The sequence below is a fragment of the Triturus cristatus genome, unplaced genomic scaffold (genome assembly GCF_964204655.1).
Source record: "Triturus cristatus unplaced genomic scaffold, aTriCri1.1 SCAFFOLD_262, whole genome shotgun sequence".
Classification (NCBI taxonomy): Eukaryota; Metazoa; Chordata; class Amphibia; order Caudata; family Salamandridae; genus Triturus; species Triturus cristatus.
Genome location: NW_028187334.1, coordinates 449,163 through 463,483, shown reverse-complemented (window position 1 = coordinate 463,483; position 14,321 = coordinate 449,163). Strand labels below are relative to the sequence as shown.

General features: G+C 43.4%; 14 non-coding genes across 14 annotated transcripts; all 14 read right to left on the bottom strand.

The window, feature by feature from the left end:
- Positions 1-171: 171 nt before the first annotated feature.
- On the bottom strand, positions 172-254 carry TRNAL-CAG (transfer RNA leucine (anticodon CAG)). Its single transcript has one exon. It is a non-coding gene; the product is annotated as a tRNA-Leu (tRNA).
- Positions 255-886: 632 nt separating this feature from the next.
- On the bottom strand, positions 887-969 carry TRNAL-UAG (transfer RNA leucine (anticodon UAG)). Its single transcript has one exon. It is a non-coding gene; the product is annotated as a tRNA-Leu (tRNA).
- A 1,025-nt stretch (positions 970-1,994) lies between these two features.
- TRNAL-AAG (transfer RNA leucine (anticodon AAG)) lies at positions 1,995-2,077 on the bottom strand. The gene has a single exon. It is a non-coding gene; the product is annotated as a tRNA-Leu (tRNA).
- Positions 2,078-2,263: 186 nt separating this feature from the next.
- Positions 2,264-2,346, bottom strand: TRNAL-CAG (transfer RNA leucine (anticodon CAG)). The gene has a single exon. It is a non-coding gene; the product is annotated as a tRNA-Leu (tRNA).
- A 632-nt stretch (positions 2,347-2,978) lies between these two features.
- TRNAL-UAG (transfer RNA leucine (anticodon UAG)) lies at positions 2,979-3,061 on the bottom strand. Its single transcript has one exon. It is a non-coding gene; the product is annotated as a tRNA-Leu (tRNA).
- A 1,024-nt stretch (positions 3,062-4,085) lies between these two features.
- TRNAL-AAG (transfer RNA leucine (anticodon AAG)) lies at positions 4,086-4,168 on the bottom strand. The gene has a single exon. It is a non-coding gene; the product is annotated as a tRNA-Leu (tRNA).
- A 901-nt stretch (positions 4,169-5,069) lies between these two features.
- Positions 5,070-5,152, bottom strand: TRNAL-UAG (transfer RNA leucine (anticodon UAG)). The gene has a single exon. It is a non-coding gene; the product is annotated as a tRNA-Leu (tRNA).
- Positions 5,153-7,159: 2,007 nt separating this feature from the next.
- On the bottom strand, positions 7,160-7,242 carry TRNAL-UAG (transfer RNA leucine (anticodon UAG)). The gene has a single exon. It is a non-coding gene; the product is annotated as a tRNA-Leu (tRNA).
- A 2,008-nt stretch (positions 7,243-9,250) lies between these two features.
- TRNAL-UAG (transfer RNA leucine (anticodon UAG)) lies at positions 9,251-9,333 on the bottom strand. Its single transcript has one exon. It is a non-coding gene; the product is annotated as a tRNA-Leu (tRNA).
- Positions 9,334-10,357: 1,024 nt separating this feature from the next.
- On the bottom strand, positions 10,358-10,440 carry TRNAF-AAA (transfer RNA phenylalanine (anticodon AAA)). The gene has a single exon. It is a non-coding gene; the product is annotated as a tRNA-Phe (tRNA).
- A 901-nt stretch (positions 10,441-11,341) lies between these two features.
- On the bottom strand, positions 11,342-11,424 carry TRNAL-UAG (transfer RNA leucine (anticodon UAG)). The gene has a single exon. It is a non-coding gene; the product is annotated as a tRNA-Leu (tRNA).
- A 1,022-nt stretch (positions 11,425-12,446) lies between these two features.
- TRNAL-AAG (transfer RNA leucine (anticodon AAG)) lies at positions 12,447-12,529 on the bottom strand. Its single transcript has one exon. It is a non-coding gene; the product is annotated as a tRNA-Leu (tRNA).
- Positions 12,530-12,715: 186 nt separating this feature from the next.
- Positions 12,716-12,798, bottom strand: TRNAL-CAG (transfer RNA leucine (anticodon CAG)). Its single transcript has one exon. It is a non-coding gene; the product is annotated as a tRNA-Leu (tRNA).
- A 632-nt stretch (positions 12,799-13,430) lies between these two features.
- TRNAL-UAG (transfer RNA leucine (anticodon UAG)) lies at positions 13,431-13,513 on the bottom strand. The gene has a single exon. It is a non-coding gene; the product is annotated as a tRNA-Leu (tRNA).
- Positions 13,514-14,321: the final 808 nt, after the last annotated feature.

Genomic DNA, 14,321 nt, shown 5'->3' with positions numbered 1-14,321 from the left:
CATCTAAAGGGTGAGAAAGATATTAGGAACCAAAAAATGCACAGAGCTTAGGCCAATAGTGGCTAGAGCAAGAAAAAAACTCACTGCACTCTTCCAAGAAGACAATCCTATAAGCCACTGCGAGGGAAATGATCATATTTCTCAAGAAAAAAATTAGAGTATACACAGGACTGTCAGAAGTGGGATTTGAACCCACACCTCCAGAGGAGACTGCGACCTGAACGCAGCACCTTAGACCACTCGGCCATCCTGACTTGCTTTCCCAGCATCTTCCAGAGGCCAGACAGCCATGCAGGTGAGGTACTGAAAAGGAATGCCCTCAATTTATTTATCCTATTATATGCACTTCCAACAGATCTTTGAACAATCTGTACAGAGCAGGACCTATGGAGAACTCTTTAGAACTTTGAGGCGAACAAAGAGAAAGTGCTATTCACCAGCCACTTGAACGGCTCAAAGCTGCTTTGAAATTGAGACAATAGCCACCTCTTGGCTGGCTAAAGCAATTTCAACAAGGGATCTCAAAGTCACAACATAGGGTGGAGTATGCAAATTTAAGCAGCCCCTGATCAAAGCCCTGAGGAAATTGCTGTAAGTGTGCTGGAGTCCAGTTGTCTACCAGATGAATGGCATTCTTCCAAATTTGCTGGGCCCGTCTGGCCAGGGCATACAAGAGCATGACTCTTCCAGATGACCTCTTACATGGGTCCTATGCTCATTTGGTAAGGATTGCGCTTTGTCAGCAAGACGTTATAGAACCTAAATATATGAGAAACCCCATCTCTCTTGACAAGAGGAGAACGGAATAACGTGCCAAGTGAAGACCAACAGATGCAACTTCCATCAGATGTTAACCTGATAAAGGAGATTAAATCTCCAAAAGGCATGTCAGAAGTGGGATTCGAACCCACGCCTCCAAAGGAGACTGTGGCCTAAACACAGCGCCTTAGACCTCTCGGCCATCCTGACAGTATATGCTTTTAAGAAATGAATAAAAGTTACTCAGAAACGTCTACCTCCATGCAAGCCTGAAATAATTTAAACCTTCAAACACAAGGTGCAACTTTATGCACAGGACAATAAACACAGAAGAACACATACGAAAGCACTTTATTTCACAGGTATACAGTTTTCATGCTTTTAGAACACCACATACCTCTCACCAGCTATTTAGGGTCCTGTATCCGACTCACAACATTTCCTTGCCTGCGACCTCTCTCTCTACACAAACAACTACAGCACAGGAAGTAGGAAGGCAATAGGTGGGGCAGTTTATGCAAATTTATGCTGCCAATGTGCCTTGCAGATTCATGCAGGATTTCTAGATCCTTGCTGGATACAAGAGAGTAGGCCTTGTTCCAGATAAACTATCCCTAGCAGGGAAAGTCTGAGCACAGGCACTCTTTTGCTCTTTAGCCCCTGGCCTGGGACTCACCCTCACTTGCTGAGGCGTGAAATTCTGCATACCAACTTTGCACAGAAGGTATGTTTGTGGTTGTTTGGGGGATGGGTGGGAGGTCAAGAGCAGGGAAAAGCAGGTCTCCTTCACTACTAGACTCCTCTTCTATGCCTCCCTGCCATTCACTCACTCTGTCTTTGTTTCATTCTCTCCTTCCACAACACTCCTTCTCACTCACTCGCTCTATCACTTGTATTTTTGCCCTTGCTCTGCATTCTATAGTGGAAACATCTCTTGAATGAAGCATCTGAAAATGACGTGACATAAAATTTAAAACCTCCTTATTGGAAACCTAAAACATCACAAGACTTAATGTAACCCATTTCTTTCATAAAAAAGATTTTTAAAGTACCCCACAAAAGAAATATAAAACACCACGAGTGCTAGAAGAATATTACATTAACGTTAAAGATAGAATAGGGCAAATGCATTTGCAGTTGAAACTGAAGTTTGGTACTTATTCAGATATTATTTACATTGCCAATTTTTAGCTGAGATTCTAAAGGAACTGAGAGAGAAAATGGAATTCAAGTTTTGTCAGAAGTGGGATTTGAACCCACGCCTCCAGGAGAGACTGCGGCCTTAACGCAGCGCCTTAGACCACTCGGCCATCCTGACCCCATGCTGCTTTTTCATCTAAAGGGTGAGAAAGATATTAGGAACCAAAAAATGCACAGAGCTTAGGCCAATAGTGGCTAGAGCAAGAAAAAAACTCACTGCACTCTTCCAAGAAGACAATCCTATAAGCCACTGCGAGGGAAATGATCATATTTCTCAAGAAAAAAATTAGAGTAAACACAGGACTGTCAGAAGTGGGATTTGAACCCACACCTCCAGAGGAGACTGCGACCTGAACGCAGCGCCTTAGACCACTCGGCCATCCTGACTTGCTTTCCCAGCATCTTCCAGAGGCCAGACAGCCATGCAGGTGAGGTACTGAAAAGGAATGCCCTCAATTTATTTATCCTATTATATGCACTTCCAACAGATCTTTGAACAATCTGTACAGAGCAGGACCTATGGAGAACTCTTTAGAACTTTGAGGCGAACAAAGAGAAAGTGCTATTCACCAGCCACTTGAACGGCTCAAAGCTGCTTTGAAATTGAGACAATAGCCACCTCTTGGCTGGCTAAAGCATTTTCAACAAGGGATCTCAAAGTCACAACATAGGGTGGAGTATGCAAATTTAAGCAGCCCCTGATCAAAGCCCTGAGGAAATTGCTGTAAGTGTGCTGGAGTCCAGTTGTCTACCAGATGAATGGCATTCTTCCAAATTTGCTGGGCCCGTCTGGCCAGGGCATACAAGAGCATGACTCTTCCAGATGACCTCTTACATGGGTCCTATGCTCATTTGGTAAGGATTGCGCTTTGTCAGCAAGACGTTATAGAACCTAAATATATGAGAAACCCCATCTCTCTTGACAAGAGGAGAACGGAATAACGTGCCAAGTGAAGACCAACAGATGCAACTTCCATCAGATGTTAACCTGATAAAGGAGATTAAATCTCCAAAAGGCATGTCAGAAGTGGGATTCGAACCCACGCCTGCAAAGGAGACTGTGGCCTAAACACAGCGCCTTAGACCTCTCGGCCATCCTGACAGTATATGCTTTTAAGAAATGAATAAAAGTTACTCAGAAACGTCTACCTCAATGCAAGCCTGAAATAATTTAAACCTTCAAACACAAGGTGCAACTTTATGCACAGGACAATAAACACAGAAGAACACATACGAAAGCACTTTATTTCACAGGTATACAGTTTTCATGCTTTTAGAACACCACATACCTCTCACCAGCTATTTAGGGTCCTGTATCCGACTCACAACATTTCCTTGCCTGCGACCTCTCTCTCTACACAAACAACTACAGCACAGGAAGTAGGAAGGCAATAGGTGGGGCAGTTTATGCAAATTTATGCTGCCAATGTGCCTTGCAGATTCATGCAGGATTTCTAGATCCTTGCTGGATACAAGAGAGTAGGCCTTGTTCCAGATAAACTATCCCTAGCAGGGAAAGTCTGAGCACAGGCACTCTTTTGCTCTTTAGCCCCTGGCCTGGGACTCACCCTCACTTGCTGAGGCGTGAAATTCTGCATACCAACTTTGCACAGAAGGTATGTTTGTGGTTGTTTGGCGATGGGTGGGAGGTCAAGAGCAGGGAAAAGCAGGTCTCCTTCACTACTAGACTCCTCTTCTATGCCTCCCTGCCATTCACTCACTCTGTCTTTGTTTCATTCTCTCCTTCCACAACACTCCTTCTCACTCACTCGCTCTATCACTTGTATTTTTGCCCTTGCTCTGCATTCTATAGTGGAAACATCTCTTGAATGAAGCATCTGAAAATGACGTGACATAAAATTTAAAACCTCCTTATTGGAAACCTAAAACATCACAAGACTTAATGTAACCCATTTCTTTCATAAAAAAGATTTTTAAAGTACCCCACAAAACAAATATAAAACACCACGAGTGCTAGAAGAATATTACATTAACGTTAAAGATAGAATAGGGCAAATGCATTTGCAGTTGAAACTGAAGTTTGGTACTTATTCAGATATTACTTACATTGCCAATTTTTAGCTGAGATTCTAAAGGAACTGAGAGAGAAAATGGAATACAAGTTTTGTCAGAAGTGGGATTCGAACCCACGCCTCCAGGAGAGACTGCGGCCTTAACGCAGCGCCTTAGACCACTCGGCCATCCTGACCCCATGCTGCTTTTTCATCTAAAGGGTGAGAAAGATGTTAGGAACCAAAAAATGCACAGAGCTTAGGCCAATAGTGGCTAGAGCAAGAAAAAAACTCACTGCACTCTTCCAAGAAGACAATCCTATAAGCCACTGCGAGGGAAATGATCATATTTCTCAAGAAAAAAATTAGAGTAAACACAGGACTGTCAGAATTGGGATTTGAACCCACGCCTCCAGAGGAGACTGCGACATGAACGCAGCGCCTTAGACCACTCGGCCATCCTGACTTGCTTTCCCAGCATCTTCCAGAGGCCAGACAGCCATGCAGGTGAGGTACTGAAAAGGAATGCCCTCAATTTATTTATCCTATTATATGCACTTCCAACAGATCTTTGAACAATCTGTACAGAGCAGGACCTATGGAGAACTCTTTAGAACTTTGAGGCAAACAAAGAGAAAGTGCTATTCACCAGCCACTTGAACGGCTCAAAGCTGCTTTGAAATTGAGACAATAGCCACCTCTTGGCTGGCTAAAGCAATTTCAACAAGGGATCTCAAAGTCACAACATAGGGTGGAGTATGCAAATTTAAGCAGCCCCTGATCAAAGCCCTAAGGAAAATGCTGTAAGTGTGCTGGAGTCCAGTTGTCTACCAGATGCATGGCATTCTTCCAAATTTGCAGGGCCCGTCTGGCCAGTGCATACAAGAGCATGACTATTCCAGATGACCTCTTACATGGGTCCTATGCTCATTTGGTAAGGATTGCGCTTTGTCAGCAAGACGTTATAGAACCTAAATATATGAGAAACCCCATCTCTCTTGACAAGAGGAGAACGGAATAACGTGCCAAGTGAAGACCAACAGATGCAACTTCCATCAGATGTTAACCTGATAAAGGAGATTAAATCTCCAAAAGGCATGTCAGAAGTGGGATTCGAACCCACGCCTCCAAAGGAGACTGTGGCCTAAACACAGCGCCTTAGACCTCTCGGCCATCCTGACAGTATATGCTTTTAAGAAATGAATAAAAGTTACTCAGAAACGTCTACCTCAATGCAAGCCTGAAATAATTTAAACCTTCAAACACAAGGTGCAACTTTATGCACAGGACAATAAACACAGAAGAACACATACGAAAGCACTTTATTTCACAGGTATACAGTTTCATGCTTTTAGAACACCACATACCTCTCACCAGCTATTTAGGGTCCTGTATCCGACTCACAACATTTCCTTTCCTGCGACCTCTCTCTCTACACAAACAACTACAGCACAGGAAGTAGGAAGGCAATAGGTGGGGCAGTTTATGCAAATTTATGCTGCCAATGTGCCTTGCAGATTCATGCAGGATTTCTAGATCCTTGCTGGATACAAGAGAGTAGGCCTTGTTCCAGATAAACTATCCCTAGCAGGGAAAGTCTGAGCACAGGCACTCTTTTGCTCTTTAGCCCCTGGCCTGGGACTCACCCTCACTTGCTGAGGCGTGAAATTCTGCATACCAACTTTGCACAGAAGGTATGTTTGTGGTTGTTTGGGGATGGGTGGGAGGTCAAGAGCAGGGAAAAGCAGGTCTCCTTCACTACTAGACTCCTCTTCTATGCCTCCCTGCCGTTCACTCACTCTGTCTTTGTTTCATTCTCTCCTTCCACAACACTCCTTCTCACTCACTCGCTCTATCACTTGTATTTTTGCCCTTGCTCTGCATTCTATAGCGGAAACATCTCTTGAATGAAGCATCTGAAAATGACGTGACATAAAATTTAAAACCTCCTTATTGGAAACCTAAAACATCACAAGACTTAATGTAACCCATTTGTTTCATAAAAAAGATTTTTAAAGTACCCCACAAAACAAATATAAAACACCACGAGTGCTAGAAGAATATTACATTAACGTTAAAGATAGAATAGGGCAAATGCATTTGCAGTTGAAACTGAAGTTTGGTACTTATTCAGATATTATTTACATTGCCAATTTTTAGCTGAGATTCTAAAGGAACTGAGAGAGAAAATGGAATTCAAGTTTTGTCAGAACTGGGATTTGAACCCACGCCTCCAGGAGAGACTGCGGCCTTAACGCAGCGCCTTAGACCACTCGGCCATCCTGACCCCATGCTGCTTTTTCATCTAAAGGGTGAGAAAGATATTAGGAACCAAAAAATGCACAGAGCTTAGGCCAATAGTGGCTAGAGCAAGAAAAAAACTCACTGCACTCTTCCAAGAAGACAATCCTATAAGCCACTGCGAGGGAAATGATCATATTTCTCAAGAAAAAAATTAGAGTATACACAGGACTGTCAGAAGTGGGATTTGAACCCACAACTCCAGAGGAGACTGCGACCTGAACGCAGCGCCTTAGACCACTCGGCCATCCTGACTTGCTTTCCCAGCATCTTCCAGAGGCCAGACAGCCATGCAGGTGAGGTACTGAAAAGGAATGCCCTCAATTTATTTATCCTATTATATGCACTTCCAACAGATCTTTGAACAATCTGTACAGAGCAGGACCTATGGAGAACTCTTTAGAACTTTGAGGCGAACAAAGAGAAAGTGCTATTCACCAGCCACTTGAACGGCTCAAAGCTGCTTTGAAATTGAGACAATAGCCACCTCTTGGCTGGCTAAAGCAATTTCAACAAGGGATCTCAAAGTCACAACATAGGGTGGAGTATGCAAATTTAAGCAGCCCCTGATCAAAGCCCTAAGGAAATTGCTGTAAGTGTGCTGGAGTCCAGTTGTCTACCAGATGCATGGCATTCTTCCAAATTTACAGGGCCCGTCTGGCCAGGGCATACAAGAGCATGACTCTTCCAGATGACCTCTTACATGGGTCCTATGCTCATTTGGTAAGGATTGCGCTTTGTCAGCAAGACGTTATAGAACCTAAATATATGAGAAACCCCATCTCTCTTGACAAGAGGAGAACGGAATAACGTGCCAAGTGAAGACCAACAGATGCAACTTCCATCAGATGTTAACCTGATAAAGGAGATTAAATCTCCAAAAGGCATGTCAGAAGTGGGATTCGAACCCACGCCTCCAAAGGAGACTGTGGCCTAAACACAGCGCCTTAGACCTCTCGGCCATCCTGACAGTATAGGCTTTTAAGAAATGAATAAAAGTTACTCAGAAACGTCTACCTCCATGCAAGCCTGAAATAATTTAAACCTTCAAACACAAGGTGCAACTTTATGCACAGGACAATAAACACAGAAGAACACATACGAAAGCACTTTATTTCACAGGTATACAGTTTTCATGCTTTTAGAACACCACATACCTCTCACCAGCTATTTAGGGTCCTGTATCCGACTCACAACATTTCCTTGCCTGCGACCTCTCTCTCTACACAATCAACTACAGCACAGGAAGTAGGAAGGCAATAGGTGGGGCAGTTTATGCAAATTTATGCTGCCAATGTGCCTTGCAGATTCATGCAGGATTTCTAGATCCTTGCTGGATACAAGAGAGTAGGCCTTGTTCCAGATAAACTATCCCTAGCAGGGAAAGTCTGAGCACAGGCACTCTTTTGCTCTTTAGCCCCTGGCCTGGGACTCACCCTCACTTGCTGAGGCGTGAAATTCTGCATACCAACTTTGCACAGAAGGTATGTTTGTGGTTGTTTGGGGATGGGTGGGAGGTCAAGAGCAGGGAAAAGCAGGTCTCCTTCACTACTAGACTACTCTTCTATGCCTCCCTGCCGTTCACTCACTCTGTCTTTGTTTCATTCTGTCCTTCCACAACACTCCTTCTCACTCACTCGCTCTATCACTTGTATTTTTGCCCTTGCTCTGCATTCTATAGTGGAAACATCTCTTGAATGAAGCATCTGAAAATGACGTGACATAAAATTTAAAACCTCCTTATTGGAAACCTAAAACATCACAAGACTTAATGTAACCCATTTCTTTCATAAAAAAGATTTTTAAAGTACCCCACAAAAGAAATATAAAACACCACGAGTGCTAGAAGAATATTACATTAACGTTAAAGATAGAATAGGGCAAATGCATTTGCAGTTGAAACTGAAGTTTGGTACTTATTCAGATATTATTTACATTGCCAATTTTTGGCTGAGATTCTAAAGGAACTGAGAGAGAAAATGGAATTCAAGTTTTGTCAGAAGTGGGATTTGAACCAACGCCTCCAGGAGAGACTGCGGCCTTAACGCAGTGCCTTAGACCACTCGGCCATCCTGACCCCATGCTTCTTTTTCATCTAAAGGGTGAGAAAGATATTAGGAACCAAAAAATGCACAGAGCTGAGGCCAATAGTGGCTAGAGCAAGAAAAAAACTCACTGCACTCTTCCAAGAAGACAATCCTATAAGCCACTGCGAGGGAAATGATCATATTTCTCAAGAAAAAAATTAGAGTAAACACAGGACTGTCAGAAGTGGGATTTGAACCCACACCTCCAGAGGAGACTGCAACCTGAACGCAGCGCCTTAGACCACTCGGCCATCCTGACTTGCTTTCCCAGCATCTTCCAGAGGCCAGACAGCCATGCAGGTGAGGTACTGAAAAGGAATGCCCTCAATTTATTTATCCTATTATATGCACTTCCAACAGATCTTTGAACAATCTGTACAGAGCAGGACCTATGGAGAACTCTTTAGAACTTTGAGGCGAACAAAGAGAAAGTGCTATTCACCAGCCACTTGAACGGCTCAAAGCTGCTTTGAAATTGAGACAATAGCCACCTCTTGGCTGGCTAAAGCAATTTCAACAAGGGATCTCAAAGTCACAACATAGGGTGGAGTATTCAAATTTAAGCAGCCCCTGATCAAAGCCCTAAGGAAATTGCTGTAAGTGTGCTGGAGTCCAGTTGTCTACCAGATGCATGGCATTCTTCCAAATTTGCAGGGCCCTTCTGGCCAGGGCATACAAGAGCATGACTCTTCCAGATGACCTCTTACATGGGTCCTATGCTCATTTGGTAAGGATTGCGCTTTGTCAGCAAGACGTTATAGAACCTAAATATATGAGAAACCCCATCTCTCTTGACAAGAGGAGAACGGAATAACGTGCCAGGTGAAGACCAACAGATGCAACTTCCATCAGATGTTAACCTGATAAAGGAGATTAAATCTCCAAAAGGCATGTCAGAAGTGGGATTCGAACCCACGCCTCCAAAGGAGACTGTGGCCTAAACACAGCACCTTAGACCTCTCGGCCATCCTGACAGTATAGGCTTGTAAGAAATGAATAAAAGTTACTCAGAAACGTCTACCTCCATGCAAGCCTGAAATAATTTAAACCTTCAAACACAAGGTGCAACTTTATGCACAGGACAATAAACACAGAAGAACACATACGAAAGCACTTTATTTCACAGGTATACAGTTTTCATGCTTTTAGAACACCACATACCTCTCACCAGCTATTTAGGGTCCTGTATCCGACTCACAACATTTCCTTGCCTGCAACCTCTCTCTCTACACAAACAACTACAGCACAGGAAGTAGGAAGGCAATAGGTGGGGCAGTTTATGCAAATTTATGCTGCCAATGTGCCTTGCAGATTCATGCAGGATTTCTAGATCCTTGCTGGATACAAGAGAGTAGGCCTTGTTCCAGATAAACTATCCCTAGCAGGGAAAGTCTGAGCACAGGCACTCTTTTGCTCTTTAGCCCCTGGCCTGGGACTCACCCTCACTTGCTGAGGCGTGAAAATCTGCATACCAACTTTGCACAGAAGGTATGTTTGTGGTTGTTTGGGGATGGGTGGGAGGTCAAGAGCAGGGAAAAGCAGGTCTCCTGCACTACTAGACTCCTCTTCTATGCCTCCCTGCCATTCACTCACTCTGTCTTTGTTTCATTCTCTCCTTCCACAACACTCCTTCTCACTCACTCGCTCTATCACTTGTATTTTTGCCCTTGCTCTGCATTCTATAGTGGAAACATCTCTTGAATGAAGCATCTGAAAATGACGTGACATAAAATTTAAAACCTCCTTATTGGAAACCTAAAAAATCACAAGACTTAATGTAACCCATTTCTTTCATAAAAAAGATTTTTAAAGTACCCCACAAAACAAATATAAAACACCACGAGTGCTAGAAGAATATTACATTAACGTTAAAGATAGAATAGGGCAAATGCATTTGCAGTTGAAACTGAAGTTTGGTACTTATTCAGATATTATTTACATTGCCAATTTTAAGCTGAGATTCTAAAGGAACTGAGAGAGAAAATGGAATTCAAGTTTTGTCAGAAGTGGGATTTGAACCCACGCCTCCAGGAGAGACTGCGGCTTTAACACAGCGCCTTAGACCACTCGGCCATCCTGACCCCATGCTGCTTTTTCATCTAAAGGGTGAGAAAGATATTAGGAACCAAAAAATACACAGAGCTTAGGCCAATAGTGGCTAGAGCAAGAAAAAAACTCACTGCACTCTTCCAAGAAGACAATCCTATAAGCCACTGCGAGGGAAATGATCATATTTCTCAAGAAAAAAATTAGAGTAAACACAGGACTGTCAGAAGTGGGATTTGAACCCACACCTCCAGAGGAGACTGCTACCTGAACGCAGCGCCTTAGACCACTCGGCCATCCTGACTTGCTTTCCCAGCATCTTCCAGAGGCCAGACAGCCATGCAGGTGAGGTACTGAAAAGGAATGCCCTCAATTTATTTATCCTATTATATGCACTTCCAACAGATCTTTGAACAATCTGTACAGAGCAGGACCTATGGAGAACTCTTTAGAACTTTGAGGCGAACAAAGAGAAAGTGCTATTCACCAGCCACTTGAACGGCTCAAAGCTGCTTTGAAATTGAGACAATAGCCACCTCTTGGCTGGCTAAAGCAATTTCAACAAGGGATCTCAAAGTCACAACATAGGGTGGAGTATGCAAATTTAAGCAGCCCCTGATCAAAGCCCTAAGGACATTGCTGTAAGTGTGCTGGAGTCCAGTTGTCTACCAGATGCATGGCATTCTTCCAAATTTGCAGGGCCCGTCTGGCCAGGGCATACAAGAGCATGACTCTTCCAGATGACCTCTTACATGGGTCCTATGCTCATTTGGTAAGGATTGCGCTTTGTCAGCAAGACGTTATAGAACCTAAATATATGAGAAACCCCATCTCTCTTGACAAGAGGAGAACGGAATAACGTGCCAAGTGAAGACCAACAGATGCAACTTCCATCAGATGTTAACCTGATAAAGGAGATTAAATCTCCAAAAGGCATGTCAGAAGTGGGATTCGAACCCACGCCTCCAAAGGAGACTGTGGCCTAAACACAGCACCTTAGACCTCTCGGCCATCCTGACAGTATAGGCTTTTAAGAAATGAATAAAAGTTACTCAGAAACGTCTACCTCCATGCAAGCCTGAAATAATTTAAACCTTCAAACACAAGGTGCAACTTTATGCACATTACAATAAACACAGAAGAACACATACGAAAGCACTTTATTTCACAGGTATACAGTTTTCATTCTTTTAGAACACCACATACCTCTCACCAGCTATTTAGGGTCCTGTATCCGACTCACAACATTTCCTTGCCTGCGACCTCTCTCTCTACACAAACAACTACAGCACAGGAAGTAGGAAGGCAATAGGTGGGGCAGTTTATGCAAATTTATGCTGCCAATGTGCCTTGCAGATTCATGCAGGATTTCTAGATCCTTGCTGGATACAAGAGAGTAGGCCTTGTTCCAGATAAACTATCCCTAGCAGGGAAAGTCTGAGCACAGGCACTCTTTTGCTCTTTAGCCCCTGGCCTGGGACTCACCCTCACTTGCTGAGGCGTGAAATTCTGCATACCAACTTTTCACAGAAGGTATGTATGTGGTTGTTTGGGGATGGGTGGGAGGTCAAGAGCAGGGAAAAGCAGGTCTCCTTCACTACTAGACTACTCTTCTATGCCTCCCTGCCGTTCACTCACTCTGCCTTTGTTTCATTCTCTCATTCCACAACACTCCTTCTCACTCACTCGCTCTATCACTTGTATTTTTGCCCTTGCTCTGCATTCTATAGTGGAAACATCTCTTGAATGAAGCATCTGAAAATGACGTGACAAAATTTAAAACCTCCTTATTGGAAACCTAAAACATCACAAGACTTAATGTAACCCATTTCTTTCATAAAAAAGATTTTTAAAGTACCCCACAAAACAAATATAAAACACCACGAGTGCTAGAAGAATATTACATTAACGTTAAAGATAGAATAGGGCAAATGCATTTGCAGTTGAAACTGAAGTTTGGTACTTATTCAGATATTATTTACATTGCCAATTTTTAGCTGAGATTCTAAAGGAACTGAGAGAGAAAATGGAATTCAAGTTTTGTCAGAAGTGGGATTTGAACCCACGCCTCCAGGAGAGACTGCGGCCTTAACGCAGCGCCTTAGACCACTCGGCCATCCTGACCACATGCTGCTTTTTCATCTAAAGGGTGAGAAAGATATTAGGAACCAAAAAATGCACAGAGCTTAGGCCAATAGTGGCTAGAGCAAGAAAAAAACTCACTGCACTCTTCCAAGAAGACAATCCTATAAGCCACTGCGAGGGAAATGATCATATTTCTCAAGAAAAAAATTAGAGTAAACACAGGACTGTCAGAAGTGGGATTTGAACCCACACCTCCAGAGGAGACTGCGACCTGAACGCAGCACCTTAGACCACTCGGCCATCCTGACTTGCTTTCCCAGCATCTTCCAGAGGCCAGACAGCCATGCAGGTGAGGTACTGAAAAGGAATGCCCTCAATTTATTTATCCTATTATATGCACTTCCAACAGATCTTTGAACAATCTGTACAGAGCAGGACCTATGGAGAACTCTTTAGAACTTTGAGGCGAACAAAGAGAAAGTGCTATTCACCAGCCACTTGAACGGCTCAAAGCTGCTTTGAAATTGAGACAATAGCCACCTCTTGGCTGGCTAAAGCAATTTCAACAAGGGATCTCAAAGTCACAACATAGGGTGGAGTATGCAAATTTAAGCAGCCCCTGATCAAAGCCCTGAGGAAATTGCTGTAAGTGTGCTGGAGTCCAGTTGTCTACCAGATGAATGGCATTCTTCCAAATTTGCTGGGCCCGTCTGGCCAGGGCATACAAGAGCATGACTCTTCCAGATGACCTCTTACATGGGTCCTATGCTCATTTGGTAAGGATTGCGCTTTGTCAGCAAGACGTTATAGAACCTAAATATATGAGAAACCCCATCTCTCTTGACAAGAGGAGAACGGAATAACGTGCCAAGTGAAGACCAACAGATGCAACTTCCATCAGATGTTAACCTGATAAAGGAGATTAAATCTCCAAAAGGCATGTCAGAAGTGGGATTCGAACCCACGCCTCCAAAGGAGACTGTGGCCTAAACACAGCGCCTTAGACCTCTCGGCCATCCTGACAGTATATGCTTTTAAGAAATGAATAAAAGTTACTCAGAAACGTCTACCTCCATGCAAGCCTGAAATAATTTAAACCTTCAAACACAAGGTGCAACTTTATGCACAGGACAATAAACACAGAAGAACACATACGAAAGCACTTTATTTCACAGGTATACAGTTTTCATGCTTTTAGAACACCACATACCTCTCACCAGCTATTTAGGGTCCTGTATCCGACTCACAACATTTCCTTGCCTGCGACCTCTCTCTCTACACAAACAACTACAGCACAGGAAGTAGGAAGGCAATAGGTGGGGCAGTTTATGCAAATTTATGCTGCCAATGTGCCTTGCAGATTCATGCAGGATTTCTAGATCCTTGCTGGATACAAGAGAGTAGGCCTTGTTCCAGATAAACTATCCCTAGCAGGGAAAGTCTGAGCACAGGCACTCTTTTGCTCTTTAGCCCCTGGCCTGGGACTCACCCTCACTTGCTGAGGCGTGAAATTCTGCATACCAACTTTGCACAGAAGGTATGTTTGTGGTTGTTTGGGGATGGGTGGGAGGTCAAGAGCAGGGAAAAGCAGGTCTCCTTCACTACTAGACTCCTCTTCTATGCCTCCCTGCCATTCACTCACTCTGTCTTTGTTTCATTCTCTCCTTCCACAACACTCCTTCTCACTCACTCGCTCTATCACTTGTATTTTTGCCCTTGCTCTGCATTCTATAGTGGAAACATCTCTTGAATGAAGCATCTGAAAATGACGTGACATAAAATTTAAAACCTCCTTATTGGAAACCTAAAACATCACAAGACTTAATGTAAC